The 16,101-nt window shown below is 35.6% G+C and overlaps 1 protein-coding gene across 3 annotated transcripts in view; it reads left to right on the forward strand.

The window, feature by feature from the left end:
• The window catches only part of LOC108739746 (rho GTPase-activating protein 6), a 196,062-nt gene that overhangs the window by 43,498 nt on the left and 136,463 nt on the right, over positions 1–16,101 (forward strand). The window lies entirely within an intron of this gene.

The raw sequence follows: 16,101 nt of genomic DNA on the forward strand, positions 1-16,101 counted from the left end.
GAAAGAAAAATCAAATGGATTTAGTTTCAAAGCGGTATTAACAAATGTTTTAATTGTTGCAAGTAAGGTGTCAGAGGAATTACAGAACTTTATTGTCATTATTAATTAAAAATGTTTTGAGGTATATCTGTTTCTGAAGAATCAGAAAAGAAATATTAATTCCCTCGTATGTACTCAAAAGTTGATACCTTGAATTTATTAGAATTTTCTTCTCTTCATCATGTACAATTTAGTTTGATATGTTTTTAACCATACTTATTACAAAACTAGATAAATCCATCTTAATTTCGACGTCAGGTACCTCTGTTGATATCACTACTACACATACGATTTAGGCCACAATGTGGTAGTCAGGGTAAATGCTGAAATAGATATTTAAACCAGCTCACTTTATTAGAATTGTTTAGTTCCATATATGAAATCCTATGACATTGTTAGTTACTTAATAGTGGATTAATATGCAATATTAATTTGAAATAATTTTTTCGATTTTTTATTTACCCCCGCCGGGGTGTGTGACAACAGCAACAATTTTTTTCTCATTAATTTGAGGTAGTTTGTAGTGGGTAAATAAAAAATAAAAAAAATGATTTCAAATTAATATTGTTTAGTTCCATCCATTAAGACATCCAAATTACTGATTTTTAATTAAAATTCTGATCGTTTTAATCATCAACTAATTCCAAAATGTCCCATCAACCGCCATTCGTTAGTTGCACCCATTTTATATACGTATATGATTACAACCCTTTTTTATCCATTTTTAATGTGATAATATCTTTTAAACCGTTTTCAATTTCAAAACTGAGTTGTTAATAAATCGATCGGATTTGCACCTCTTCCGTACATTTCTCCAAGGTTAACTGGGAAATTGATAATATCATTATAATATCATCAAACAGGGTGTAACAGAAATAAATACCGAGCTTTATGGAGGGTGTGAAGTAAATGGAATCGCATGGTGAGTACAACAGCGTAACTACGCTTAACTAAGGGCAAAAACAATTTTTAATAAAAAGCAGCAGTTTATAAGCCGATCCTGAGCATGATTTGGCAACATAACAGTGCACGAATAGCGAATTAAGATGAAAACTTTGCAGCTGTATCAATGGAGAATGTAAACAGTGACAGTTATCGAACATCTAAGATAAACAAACAATTTACTACTATATATAATGTTTGGACTACTTATTACGATAAAAATGAATTAAATAGGTACATTTCTTCATCGCTAATAACATGCAGCACTATATAAATTACACAATTACACTTGAACATTTATTAAAAACACGAAAGAAAGAAAACAATTTAGATTACGTAATACCAGTGATTATCATCTCGATAACTGTAATTTTATTAAGGCCAATTTACACACCACCATAGCCAGGCGCGTTATATTTTTTTGTGATTCGTCAGTAGTCCTGTCATTCCACTGGAAAATATGACTCAAACCCGTAAATAATTATCATGTCACACCATTGTTATAACTACTGTTCTCCAGTGACATACTGACCTATTCCAATGTCTGATAATGTATCGCTGAATTAGTTTATTGAACTGCACATCGATAGACTAAATACAAAGTTTAAACCTTGTAACATAAACACCTTGAATCACAGTTAATCTAATCTAACTAATAGCAAACAATACATGAGGAAGAAAGTACAAAAGAAATAATTACCAGCTGATTGAACGCGACGTTGCGTAGTCGTATTTCTTTACCAGGATCGAAAATAAATTTGTCTGTACCTTTAACTACGTTTTTCTCGAAAGTGATGAATTTTTGGGCATTCAAACATTTACATAATTTTCTTGTTTTATAGTAGCCTATCTTCTCCTATACTTATTACTATTTCACCCTGTATTTTACAAAACCCTAGTCCGTTAACACTTAAATCAATCGCCCATTTATATGTAAATAAATATACACCATGTTTGGCCAAAACTCCGGAAAAAGTTAAGCGAAAAGAAGGTGCATGAAAAAGAATAGTACACACATAAATATAAGGACAGTAACCTTACCGAAAACCCCAACTACTACGGCAATGATACTTTGTCAATCGAACGTTAACGAGTGTAGATTATTACTAATTATTACGTACAATTGACTTGTCTACGTATCAGCAGTTTGCGAAGGTCACGAATAGGTATGTATAACGCGGTAATTCTGCTCAATCATTAACGGCTAGTTTATTGGGGAACACATTTTACATCCCCTAAGTTGTGGTAGTATGACGAATGTTACCCATCAAACATTCCAGAATACTGATCAGACATAGTGTACATACGCCAGATAACATTAATATTGATACGAGTTCTTTTTAACCTGAACAATATCAAACATTTCGTTAGTTTTACTGAGGCATGGTTCGTAGCTCGCCACTGCTTGCAGTTGAATGTCGCCATTTTCGATTTCACGTGAATATGATTCGGATGGATTTAGGGATCTACTATTTACTTCCTTTCGCCTGGCTAGACACGCTGTATAAAATATTAGCTACTTGTTATGTCTGAAAAATACCGACTATAAGGTGTCTAAATAAATATCCATCTCTATAGCTTCTATACTGGAACCTAGTTAGAGAAGTCAATCAAAAACTCGTTTTGCCACAGTGTTTTTCCTCTACAACATATGGACGTCGTAATTAAAATTATAAAAAGGAAGCGGTCTATATTTTTGGATGTACCGTAATTTTGTTTTACGACTTTATCTTCTGAACAGACAGTGAAAACTAATAAAGTTAATTCACTAATTAATTACGAAATAAAGGATCAAATTACAGCGCCGTTTTATCACCTCCTCTTCTAATTATTTAAAATTTTAAGTTAATTTGCTATTCAATTTCATAAGAAATTTAGATTTTCTAAGAGAAAATTTTAGTATCTTTAAATTTATATAAAGCAGACGTAACTAGGTTTTTTTATTGCTTACTTGCATGTTACAACTGGCGCTTTCACACATTTCATTTACATTTTAATGCAACTAAGGTAAATAAAAACCTGGTGCCTGCTTCAAAAATTACATCACAGAGACGTGTTTTCTTCAAACTACAAAATCCAAATTTAAACTTTATGGGGTGGTCTGTCTCATGTTTTTCTTACAGAATATGTATTATGTTTGCTGACAGGAAGTTAAATATAAAAGTATACCCATACGGCTGTATAAATTGTGCTTTGTTCGATTTATTTTTTATGTTCATTAACTAATAAGATATTTTTTTGAGATTATGATCGACGACGATGTACAAATAACCTAAACAAGTGGACAGCTTTAATACGTAAGGGCTGTAATCGACAAGACCGATTGGGAGACACGGAGATAAATTAATAGAATATTACAGAGCAGAAAAATTAAAATCTGCATGAACAGCTTGTGATGCCATAAAAACAATTCTACCAAAACTAAAAGAGGCCTGGATCAAATCATAAGTCTAGCAGGCACTAGTGACTTTTGTCACGGTGACAATAAACATATTATTGTTGAAAGAGTTCTTATATGTGCGCACATAGAGCGATAGTCAGAATGTTTCGTCATTCTGCAAGATGGATCTCAAAATTTCAGTTATCTGTGCACTTGTCTTTAGGAATAAGAAAATTACAATAGTAAATACCTTTGGATTCATCCACTGTAAAGTCTAAGATTAGTAAATGGAAAGTTTTATAACGATGCAATGATCAACAATTGCATTTTTATTACATCATCTTCATGTAAAGACGTGTTTTAATTGCAATTTGATGTTAACGCCTTTGTTAGGGGTCTTTGTATTGCTTATTTTTGGTGATTACGTCAGAAATATTTATGATCAACATGTGAGGCGGGGTGTAATCTAACTTTCGCGTATCCAAATGCGCGCACTTCAATCATGAACAATAGACTTGACCAGAGTAACGGAACAGTCACCGTGACAAAAGTCACTAGTGCGCGTTAGGCTTTAGTGAAGTCTATATCTTGACAGTGCCCGATTATCTAAATTAGAATTAATACCACACGAAGAAATCAAAAGACTGATGAAACAATAGTGGATAGAATATAACACAAATGTCCTAAATGGTTTGGACATTTTTTAATATTCCAAACGAAAAATAAATATGAGAATATTGCATGAAGTAAGAGAGGAAGACCGCAAAAATTGTGCAAAGAAGGTATGGGTATTCGGCGATGAGAAAAAGGACCGAGCGGCATGGTCTAGAGGTCTAGACCTTTGCTTAGCATTCGGGAGGACGCCTTGGTCCGTCTGCCTTGGTCCAAGTTTTTCTGTGTTTCCTTGGTTCACTTAGGCAAATGCTGAGGTAGTAATATTCCACAGATAATCTTTCACTCTCTTCTGTCTTCATTTCGTCCGTTTCATCTTTCTCACCCGAACCACCACCCACCCATTCCCACGATTCCTTCAAGCAGGCTGAAGAGGGCCTTCCGCCCTACCTTCCGGCATAGTCCGGAGGGACTGCCCGCCCACCAGCATTACCGACTGGTGGGAATGAAACACCCAAAAGTTTGAAGTTTTTCTTTGAAAAAAAGGAATTTAAGAGAGAATTCATTGGATCGAGAGGTTAGCCGAAGGAAAATGAGCATACAGTTTTTAGCTGTAGAAATATAGTCAATTTTGATACTAAATTAGAGCATTCTCGTATATTTCGATCCGTACTCTATATAAAAAAATTAAATACCCTTTAAGATCCGATATTTCGATACCTCTCCTCTTTGGTGGGACATGAGTCTGTGAGTCGACCGCAGGCCACGAAACACCTGTTTAGAACAAGTAAGATTGTACTGGAATGTTCTCCATTGTTTCTAAAGTGGTTCTCAGCTAAAACATTCTCAAATCTCTCTAGGTTTGTCCAGCTGTAATTTACTAGAATGGACCGGAAGAACTGAGAACATTCTAGAATATTCGAGAACTCTTATGCATGAGTAATTAGCGATGACATCTGACACTGCATTGTGACACTCAATTAGGGAATTTTTATATAATTCGACCAAAGTATCTTAAAAAATGTTTGAAATCTTATCAGTCGAGATTTCTCCAGCTTCATTTGCGTTTGGGTTTGAGATTCGACCACGAAACACCCTGTTTCAGTTTAATTTTAGTCATAAGAGATAGATTTGATTATCATTATTCAACCTATTTCATTTTATTATATTGGAAATTTCTATAGTTTCAAATGCATGCAGAGTAGTCAAATCTCTGTTGAATCTTCTTTTGCAAACAATAAATAGGCCGATTTGGGCCAATGGTCAGGTTTTACGAAGGTCTTCGAGGACAACCGCCTTTGTTAATTTTATTATCGACGCTTTTCAATTGTATGCAGGTTATAGGAATTGCAAATCTCCAGGCAGAGTCATACCTTATTGGGGTTTTCCCCTTATTGGCTTCTGGTTCGTATTCTTTTGTTGCATACCAGGTATTGGTGGTGGCACCAGAACAATTTTTGATTTTGTCACATGATTTAGTTAGTTAGTTACGTTTTGTCCTTCTTCTTGTTAACTTCCGTTTTTAATTCATATTTTCTTCGTTGTGTCTGTAGTTGTAATCCGTTATTTATTAGTTAATAATTCATTTCTAAATAAAGTCACTGTCCATTTTAAATAAATGTATATCTACTTGCTGAAACGAATCCCGGCGTAGTCAACCTCAACGCGATATGCACGTTAGCTTAATCGAATAAAATAATTCGAAGTGGTCTGTATTCTGTCGAAACTGCCAGACGCGGATCGCGATTTCGATCTTTTTGGATCTCATCAGCGCGTGGCAGGCAGCTCCGACAGAACACAGACCAACTTCGAATTATTTTATTCGATTAAGCTAACGTGCATATCACGTTGAGGTTGGCTACGCTGGGATTTGTTTTCAGGAAGTACTATAGATATCCACACGAGTGGACCTTGTTGGAGCATACGTAAACCTAAAATGTAGCATCGTGCTACAGATGGCGTTTACCGCGCCATTTGTAGTATTTTCTAAAACGCACTTTTAAGACAGCAGGTAAAAGTTGGTCTGTGTTCTGTCGGAACTGCCTGCGCCGCGCTGATGAGATCCAAAAAGATCGAAATCGCGATCCGCGTCTGACAGTTTCGACAGAATACAGACCACTTCGAATTATTTTATTCTGTATATAGTGTTTTATGTTGAGTTTCACTCGCTCCGTTAAAACCAACATTTTGAGAAAATACTGCTTGTGATATCACAGCAAACACACCCGTTTAAAATAAGTAACAATGCAAGCCCAGTGAAGCGGATTGTTGTTAATTAGTAAAATAAAAAAACTAACACTTAAGTTGCAATTGAGTTTATCTACACCAATCGGAGTCCTTATTTATTGCAAATTTATTTACATTCGGTCGTTTGTTGATTTATGATTTTTTGTGTGACAAACTGACGCAGACGTGTGATCCTCAATTAAAACCAACCAAGAACACTTCGTGGTTTAAATGAACAAAGGAACAGCACTTATCGAAATCAATATTTACTTTTGAGACATTTCATTTCAAGGATAGTATAAATGGAAATTGTATATACTTGCTTTCAATCACGATTTGTATCCCTTCAGTAACCCTTCTATTAACAATACCAACTTAAATGGAAAACGGAAAATCTTTCGATTTAACTTTTAATTAGATTTACAAATTCAATTTAATTTTAATTAACACTACGATGCTATTTAAGAAAACTTTGTATGAAATCTATATATACATATACAAGACTTCCACTGTAGTAACGCCATTTAGGAATACGTTAGATGCTTTTTAACTAACAAAAATTTTATATCATCATAATAAAATCATTTTCTTTTTAATAAACAAAATTGACGATATTGGGCGGCGGATAACACCAACATCAATGCTCACTTCGCAGTCAGAAAGAAATTCACCGTTCGGGGCGATGTAAGTCGTCTAGGAATGATCGGACTTTGTTTTTTTCGAAGAGGAGCAACTGTAATCTGTAATACGAGGGTGGATTGATAAGTTTCCGGCCTAACCAAGAGATGACGCCACTAGGCCTACCTTGAGGTGACATTCTATAGTACCATCCTTGGATAGCTTGTAGCTATAGTTTCAGCCCGATCTCCTTGCTAGTGTAGGTTTGACAGCACGCTGAACAAGACGCCTCTGTGGTTTTCGTAAAAATGGAAAAGCAGGAAAATCGTGCTGTCATCAAATACTTTTATTTGAAGGGGTTAACGCCGAAGGAAATTAAAAAAGAGATGGACTCAACACTGGGGACATCCTCCCCGTCATATTCAACCGTTAAGCAGTGGGTTTCCGAGTTTAAAAAGGGTCGTGTGAGCACCTCTGATGGGCCTCGCTCAGGACGCCCCGTTGAGGTCACAACTCCAGATATGATCGAAAAAATTCATCAAATAGTGCTGGGAGACCGCAGATTGAAAGTGCGTGAGATAGCTGAGACCTGTAAGATGTCATATGAACGTGTGCAACATATTTTGCACCAACATTTGCATATGGAAAAGCTCTGTGCAAGATGGGTGCCGCGTTTGCTAACAGTCGACCAAAAATTGATTCGAAAAAACATTTCTACCGCAAATTTGTCATTGTATAAGCGTAATCCAAGCGAATTTTTGCGTCGATTCGTAACCGTTGACGAAACGTGGGTCCACCACTACACTCCTGAAACCAAAGAACAGTCTAAACAGTGGATTGGACCAGGGGAACCAACTCCAAAGAAGGCAAAAACAATTTTTTCGGCGAACAAGGTTATGGCTACTGTTTTTTGGGATGCAAGAGGTATTATATACATTGATTACCTTGCAAAGGGTAATACTATCACTGGTCAATACTACGCAGACTTATTGCAACGTTTGAGCCACGAGGTGAAAATTAAACGACCTCATCTGGCGAAGAAAAAAATCTTGTTTCATCACGATAACGCACCAGCGCACACGTCAATCGTTGCGACGGCTAAAATCAACGATCTAAAGTTTGAATTGATGCCGCACCCTCCTTACTCTCCAGACCTAGCCCCGAGTGACTATTTTCTGTTCCCTAATCTCAAAAAATGGCTTGGCGGTAAGAGATTTGCGGACAATGAAGAAGTAATCGAAGCTGTAAATGGTTATTTTGAGGAGCTTGACGAATCAGTCTATAGAGATGGCATTAATAGACTGGAACACCGCTATGAGAAATGTATCAGCCTTGGAGGAGATTATGTTGAGAAATAAAAAAAAAAAATTTTTAAAAACCTTGTTTTTCTTGGTCAGGCCGGAAACTTATCAATCCACCCTCGTATGTTTCCGTGTTGGAAAACTTTTTGATCCTAGACTTAAGACGTCAAAAAATTAACACTATAAATGTGTAATTCCAGTGGGATGCTGTTACACCACATAAGTACAGCCAAAGCCTCAATGGAAGTTGTGCGTTACATTTTCTCCTGAAACATAATCACTTGTTTCGGTGATGCGTCGCGTACTCCTCGTTAATCAGACTTCACTGCATGTGTTTTTCTTTGTAAGGAAATCTAAACGCCAAACTCTAGGTCGATAAATCTTTAAATCTATAAGAGTTGAAAGAAGTCATAGGTTAGGTTGTTCAAGAGAGCGATGCAGAAATTTGAGGTTCGAGTTCTGTTAGTGTGGCATGGAAAACGACGTCAGAACTAGATTTTATTAATGATTTTCTTTTTCATTATTAAACAGTTATTTTAATCAGAGCATTCTCTACATGTGTACTGTCAAAACGCGCTTAAATCTTAAAAACCATACTACTACTCAACAATTTAATACGATTATGAGATGTAATAAAAGTAATAAACAGCGGCGCTAGTGTTTCGTATTTTTATACTTTATGTCTTTTTCTCGAAGATTGACTGGAGCCAATTTTCGCATATCTCGGAAAGTAAAGTAATCGACTTCTCTAACTAATTGCGACAGTAGTCCAATCTAAGCCCATCTATGCCCCTCTGAACTCCTATTTCTACTTCTAATGTGCCTCTAACTGGCCCTTCATGCATAAAAAAGAGTCCAGCAACATATCTCTCCTATAGGATGTTTAAATCAGAATAACGATAAGGGATAAATAATTTGACAATACAAAAATGTTGTACATTGAGGATAATTATTACAAGCGGTTGTTTCTATCTCTCCTAACTATTTCTTTCTAGATCCTAATACTGCTAATACCATCCGCAAATCTACGCTTGCTCATCTATTACAATTGGAAGAATGTCCTTTCTACAGGTAATAATATTAATCGCATCTTCGATAAGCAGATTAAAAAGTAGCAGTATCAACTTCCTTCCTAATATTTATTTAATTCTTTATAATGTTATTTAAATTCTATAACCACCTGTTGCTCTTTATACAAACGATATATTACTCTTCTGTCCCCATATCTCACCTATATATACTTAACTATTTTGAGCAACTTCTTCCATTTAATATTGTCAAAACCTTTTTGTAGATCTACGAATCCTATGTAGATATTTGCTTCTTTTTTTTCTATCGTTTTATCCCTTAGCACATTCCGGTTTTTTTTAAACTCAAATTGGTCATCCCCTACAATTTCTTCCGCCCTTTATTAATTTTTCTGTGTACGCTTCTATAGTAAAGACTTGATGCATGAAAAAAAAAGCAAATTTCTTAAAAATTCTCGCTCTTCTCTTTTTTGGTATGGTCACAATTTTATTTCGTTTATATTCATCCCGAATATTCCTCGATCTTTAACTTTCTGTCCTGCATGTTTTTTCACCCCATCTATACCTAGTGTCTTGCCATTCCTTCATTTACAGATTATTACATCCCATAAAATAGACCCAGATAACGACACATACGAGGGTGGATTGATAAGTTTCCGGCCTAACCAAGAGATGACGCCACTAGGCCTACCTTGAGGTGACATTCTATAGTACCATCCTTGGATAGTTTGTAGCTATAGTTTCAGCCCGATCTCCTTGCTAGTGTAGGTTTGACAGCACGCTGAACAAGACGCCTCTGTGGTTTTCGTAAAAATGGAAAAGCAGGAAAATCGTGCTGTCATCAAATACTTTTATTTGAAGGGGTTAACGCCGAAGGAAATTAAAAAAGAGATGGACTCAACACTGGGGACATCCTCCCCGTCATATTCAACCGTTAAGCAGTGGGTTTCCGAGTTTAAAAAGGGTCGTGTGAGCACCTCTGATGGGCCTCGCTCAGGACGCCCCGTTGAGGTCACAACTCCAGATATGATCGAAAAAATTCATCAAATAGTGCTGGGAGACCGCAGATTGAAAGTGCGTGAGATAGCTGAGACCTGTAAGATGTCATATGAACGTGTGCAACATATTTTGCACCAACATTTGCATATGGAAAAGCTCTGTGCAAGATGGGTGCCGCGTTTGCTAACAGTCGACCAAAAATTGATTCGAAAAAACATTTCTACCGCAAATTTGTCATTGTATAAGCGTAATCCAAGCGAATTTTTGCGTCGATTCGTAACCGTTGACGAAACGTGGGTCCACCACTACACTCCTGAAACCAAAGAACAGTCTAAACAGTGGATTGGACCAGGGGAACCAACTCCAAAGAAGGCAAAAACAATTTTTTCGGCGAACAAGGTTATGGCTACTGTTTTTTGGGATGCAAGAGGTATTATATACATTGATTACCTTGCAAAGGGTAATACTATCACTGGTCAATACTACGCAGACTTATTGCAACGTTTGAGCCACGAGGTGAAAATTAAACGACCTCATCTGGCGAAGAAAAAAATCTTGTTTCATCACGATAACGCACCAGCGCACACGTCAATCGTTGCGACGGCTAAAATCAACGATCTAAAGTTTGAATTGATGCCGCACCCTCCTTACTCTCCAGACCTAGCCCCGAGTGACTATTTTCTGTTCCCTAATCTCAAAAAATGGCTTGGCGGTAAGAGATTTGCGGACAATGAAGAAGTAATCGAAGCTGTAAATGGTTATTTTGAGGAGCTTGACGAATCAGTCTATAGAGATGGCATTAATAGACTGGAACACCGCTATGAGAAATGTATCAGCCTTGGAGGAGATTATGTTGAGAAATAAAAAAAAAAAATTTTTAAAAACCTTGTTTTTCTTGGTCAGGCCGGAAACTTATCAATCCACCCTCGTATATAAATACATATTGTGTACACACTTGTCTACGATAATCAACCACACTATCCCGACTAGAATTTATAGGGGATTACCCCATGTAGCTTGCGAGCCTCATGTGGTTAATAAGGGGCATGCCGATAGAGGGATTTCCCCGTAGATTCCTCATGAAAATCCCACCAAGAAAGTGGTGATACTAAAATGAGCATTGCCTTACGGGTTTTTCATATTGATCTTAACGGGCAAACCTATCACATGAATAGCCTTAAATTAAATATACCATATGGGGGCTCGATGAGGTAAATCTGTTTGAAAATACTCTCGGTAAAATGAAAAATAATCCCTTTGCCTAATTATATCGTCGTTTCAATGAAATCTTTTACATTTGCAGCGAACCAACAAGTGTACTTTCTAATGTTAATATAGGACAACTGAAACCAGACGCATCATATCGAACAACAATAAAACGACTGCAATTTCAAGTATTATAGACTACAAAATAACACAATCTTAGTGAAAATCAAACAGATTTTACAAATAAGTGATATAAGTATATATTGTATGTTTTCCATTAATAATAAAGTTCATTTTTCCAAAAATTTTTAATGGGATAGCAATAATTTTTCCCTGCGGGAACCACATGCGGTATTCCTGATGATGGGCAAATGCAGTAAGGCGTTATGTGCCCCTTCCTTGCAGCAAGTAGCAACCTCATGGGGCCCACAGAAAGTAGCGTGACTACCCACTTAGGGACCCTACCTGCACCCCTAAAATTCTAGGTGGGATGGATAGGTATTCATGCCCCCAGAACATGAAATAGACACATCTGTTGCATAAGTTGTGAAATTGACTACTTTAAAAAATAGACGAAGTACGTATTCATTCTACTTTTAAAACATACATGAAAGTATTTTTTGCAAATCAAATGAGAATTTGTGGCTTTTCAGAGCATTTTTATACAAAAATTTATTTGTTTTTAAGTAACCTGTCTGTTCATTTACATATATCTGTTATTTCAAGTCAGATCTATTTCTGTACGACGTCTCGTTTTATTATTATATATTTGTTGCCATTGTTTGAAATCGTGGGTGGAATAATACAGATCCAAAAAACACACGTGAGTAAACGTTTAAAGTAAATATAATTTTTATCGTAACCTATTATTAGTCAAATACTTGCATATCTTTCATTTCATTATAAAAAGGTACGAATTATTGTTGGCGAATGACCAAAGTGACAAAAAAATTAAACCGATGATGTAATTATTGATAAAAACAATATACACAAGGATTTATAATTAATAACTAAAACATGGAAAAACATATGTACAACACCTTATGTCTCTATTTGCACCAGAACCGCCAACTGCAGGAAATGCAGACAATCATTACCAGACAAGTGCCCTTTTACGTATTGAATACCTGCATTACTGGACCAACCAATAAAATAACCTCTTTCACAGGAACTTCCAATATTGGCAACTTTAATACAAGTTTTGCAATTATTGATTGATCAGATTCTTTCACAAATCAGTCCTTGAAACATTGTGTCCAAAATTATTAATGTTCTAAATGTGGTGTTACAGGCGAATGATGAGGATACCGTGGATAGAGAAGGTTAGAAATGAAGAGGCATTAGAAAGAGTAAGAGAACAGAGGACTCTATGGATCTAAGGGCACCTTCTCAGATAGGAAGGTCTAGTCAGAGACATATTAGAGGCAGAAACGGAAGTTAGGAGGAGTAGAGGTAGATCTAGATTAGATTACTGTTCGCAAATAATTAAAGATATGGGTTGTTATAGTTTTAAGGGAATACCAAGATTAGCTCAGGATAGGAAAGATGGAGGTACGTGTCTAACCAGTCTTAAGACTGACAACCGTATAATGATGATTATGTTTTCGTAAAAAATATGTATCATTTAGAACGTTTTTCGTTTCTAGGTAAACAATATAATTTTGATAATAGATAACTATTATTCGTATTTTGTTCTCATTCTGTCTATCGTGTATGATTTAATTGTGCCTTTAATATTTCTTCGCTTTAAAAAGTGTTATATCACTGGCTCGATGGGCGCTTTCTGCGAAGGCATACGCCGGTTGTTGTATGCATATTAAGGCATTCTTGCACAGCTGGCTAGATGCATCACATTTAATCGAAACAATAGCACCTCGGGCTCGCGCTGCTCATTTGTTATTATGCATCAGCAACAGCAGCAACAACGAGAGAATGGAAATGTGTGCCGTACATGCCGACAAAATCAGCACACCTATGTATACATACATATATTATGCAGCATGCATGTATGTAAGTACGAATGTGATGATGGACGGTTCGAATTATCAGGGACCGCAACAAATCGTGACCGAACAAGAGGAGAACTAATACATATATTAATGTAGTAACAATAGGCTGCGGTTTAAATTTACCTATAGTCTCATTAGACGACTTCAAAATAAATATTTCGGATGAATCTGAAACTGTTTTAGAAAGAGATAATTGGATAAAGGCCTAGATGATGGCCCCCACCCCTTAAGGNTGCCATGTTTTGAAAGGGTTCCTCATGTAAGTATTCGGTGAACTGCACAAAAGGCTAAGATCGTACCTGTCCAATAGAACTCTTAAGGACAGAATACTTGACATCATATTTCATACCTCCTTCGGAGTGTCACAGGGCTCCCACCTTCGCCGGTTGCTATTTATTTTTGTTATTAATATAATAATCTCTTTTCAATACTATTGCCATCTTTTTACCCAATTCACATTCAGGCAAATTTTTAAACCCGCTGACTCTGAAGACCTTCAGTTAGTCCTAAGTAAAGTTACTGAGTGATGGCTCCAATAGTGGATTAAAATGCATTAAAGCGAAGCAGTGTTATGTAATGACCGTATCACAGTTACACCATAGGCACCTCTGTGGTGAATAAAATAGAATCGCTGTTTGATTTGAGCGTCATACTTTGGACTCAACTGGACCTTTTATGATCATAGCCATCATTCCCAAATCTCTTAACTTTTTGACTTCATTCAAAGATCCATCAAAACCAGAAGCAGTAATTAATATTTTCAAGTCCACAGCTGTCCCATATGGATGTATTGTTTGGTCTACCTATACGCGGTATTGAATCTTCCACCTGGAGAGCGTACCAATATTTTGGCTGCTACCTATCGATAAGTTGCATACCTACTTTGATTGCCTATTCAGATAAAGATGATTTAAGTCGTATATGATAGTAACTGCTAAATTTAAAAACTGTATTACCTTTTTGTTTATTGTATTTGAGAACTGTGTTGTAAATTTATTTATTTAATTGGGCCTTCAGCTAGGTTATTCCATATAGATACAGTAAATGGGCAAGTGCCCATATATCACTGAGACAACAAGATAATAAAAAAGTAATATTAGAAATCACTCCACGATAAAGTTCAGTTAATTCAACCTTTCTTTATAATGAAATTATTTCTTTTCTGTGATCTTGCTGAATAATTAAGTAAATGATTTGGAAGTAATAATATTTTTTTAAATTAAATATAAATAATGCAAAAGTCATTGAACCAGTTTTCAATATGAGAAATTCTTTTTTGATACCGTGTCTCTTTTTCGTACTGCATCTGGCAACGTTATATAAACAGATGCATTTAAAGAAATTGTGATGATGTAGAAGAACAAAACCAATGTGGTACTTATATCCAAATACATTACAGAAAAAAAAACTCACCTGAACAAGTACATTTTATCGTTCATATGAGGCTCTGCCGTCTCAATTCCTTATGAAAAATTACGACTTGAGATGTTGTATTAAATCTGAAAGGGATAATAGAAAAAATGTATAGAGTTCTGAAAATAAGTATTGTACCGATTAAAGTCGCTATTTATTTTTGTTATTAATATAATAATCTCTTTTCAATACTATTGCCATCTTTTTACCCAATTCACATTCAGGCAAATTTTTAAACCCGCTGACTCTGAAGACCTTCAGTTAGTCCTAAGTAAAGTTACTGAGTGATGGCTCCAATAGTGGATTAAAATGCATTAAAGCGAAGCAGTGTTATGTAATGACCGTATCACAGTTACACCATAGGCACCTCTGTGGTGAATAAAATAGAATCGCTGTTTGATTTGAGCGTCATACTTTGGACTCAACTGGACCTTTTATGATCATAGCCATCATTCCCAAATCTCTTAACTTTTTGACTTCATTCAAAGATCCATCAAAACCAGAAGCAGTAATTAATATTTTCAAGTCCACAGCTGTCCCATATGGATGTATTGTTTGGTCTACCTATACGCGGTATTGAATCTTCCACCTGGAGAGCGTACCAATATTTTGGCTGCCACCTATCGATATGTTGCATACTTACTTTGATTGCCTATTCATTTTCAAAGTAATATGTGGTCTAAAGAATTGCAACGAATTACTATTTACCTTCTTATCCATTTACAATCTTCGACACCAATAGAGTGACCTAACATATACACCACAAGTTATTCTTTTCATTCTCCTAAAACCCATGAGACGGACACGAAACCAATAATATAATTAAGTCAAGTACAATTAATTCATCTCTATTTATATACTTATTAGTGTCTCACACAATACCTCATGGATTAGTAATTTCAATTATTCAGTTTAATGATCATCCCTATTTTATGAAGGTATAAGTACATTTGTATTCCTTATATGTATTGCACCAACAAAGATAAAGATGATTTAAGTCGTATATGATAGTAACTGCTAAATTTAAAAACTGTATTACCTTTTTGTTTATTGTATTTGAGAACTGTGCTGTACATTTATTTATGAAATTGATGGTCCTTCAGCTTGGTTATTTCATATAGATACAGTAAATGGGCAAGTGCCCATATATCACTGAAACAACAAGATAATAAAAAAGTAATATTAGAAATCACTCCACGATAAAGTTCAGTTAATTCAACTTTTCTTTATAATGAGATTATTTCTTTTCTGTTATCTTGCTCAATAATTAAGTAAATGATTTGGAAGTAATAATATTTTTTTAAATTAAATATAAATAATGCAAAAGT

Source organism: Agrilus planipennis, unplaced genomic scaffold (assembly GCF_000699045.2).
Source record: "Agrilus planipennis isolate EAB-ADULT unplaced genomic scaffold, Apla_2.0 scaffold252, whole genome shotgun sequence".
Lineage (NCBI taxonomy): Eukaryota > Metazoa > Arthropoda > Insecta > Coleoptera > Buprestidae > Agrilus > Agrilus planipennis.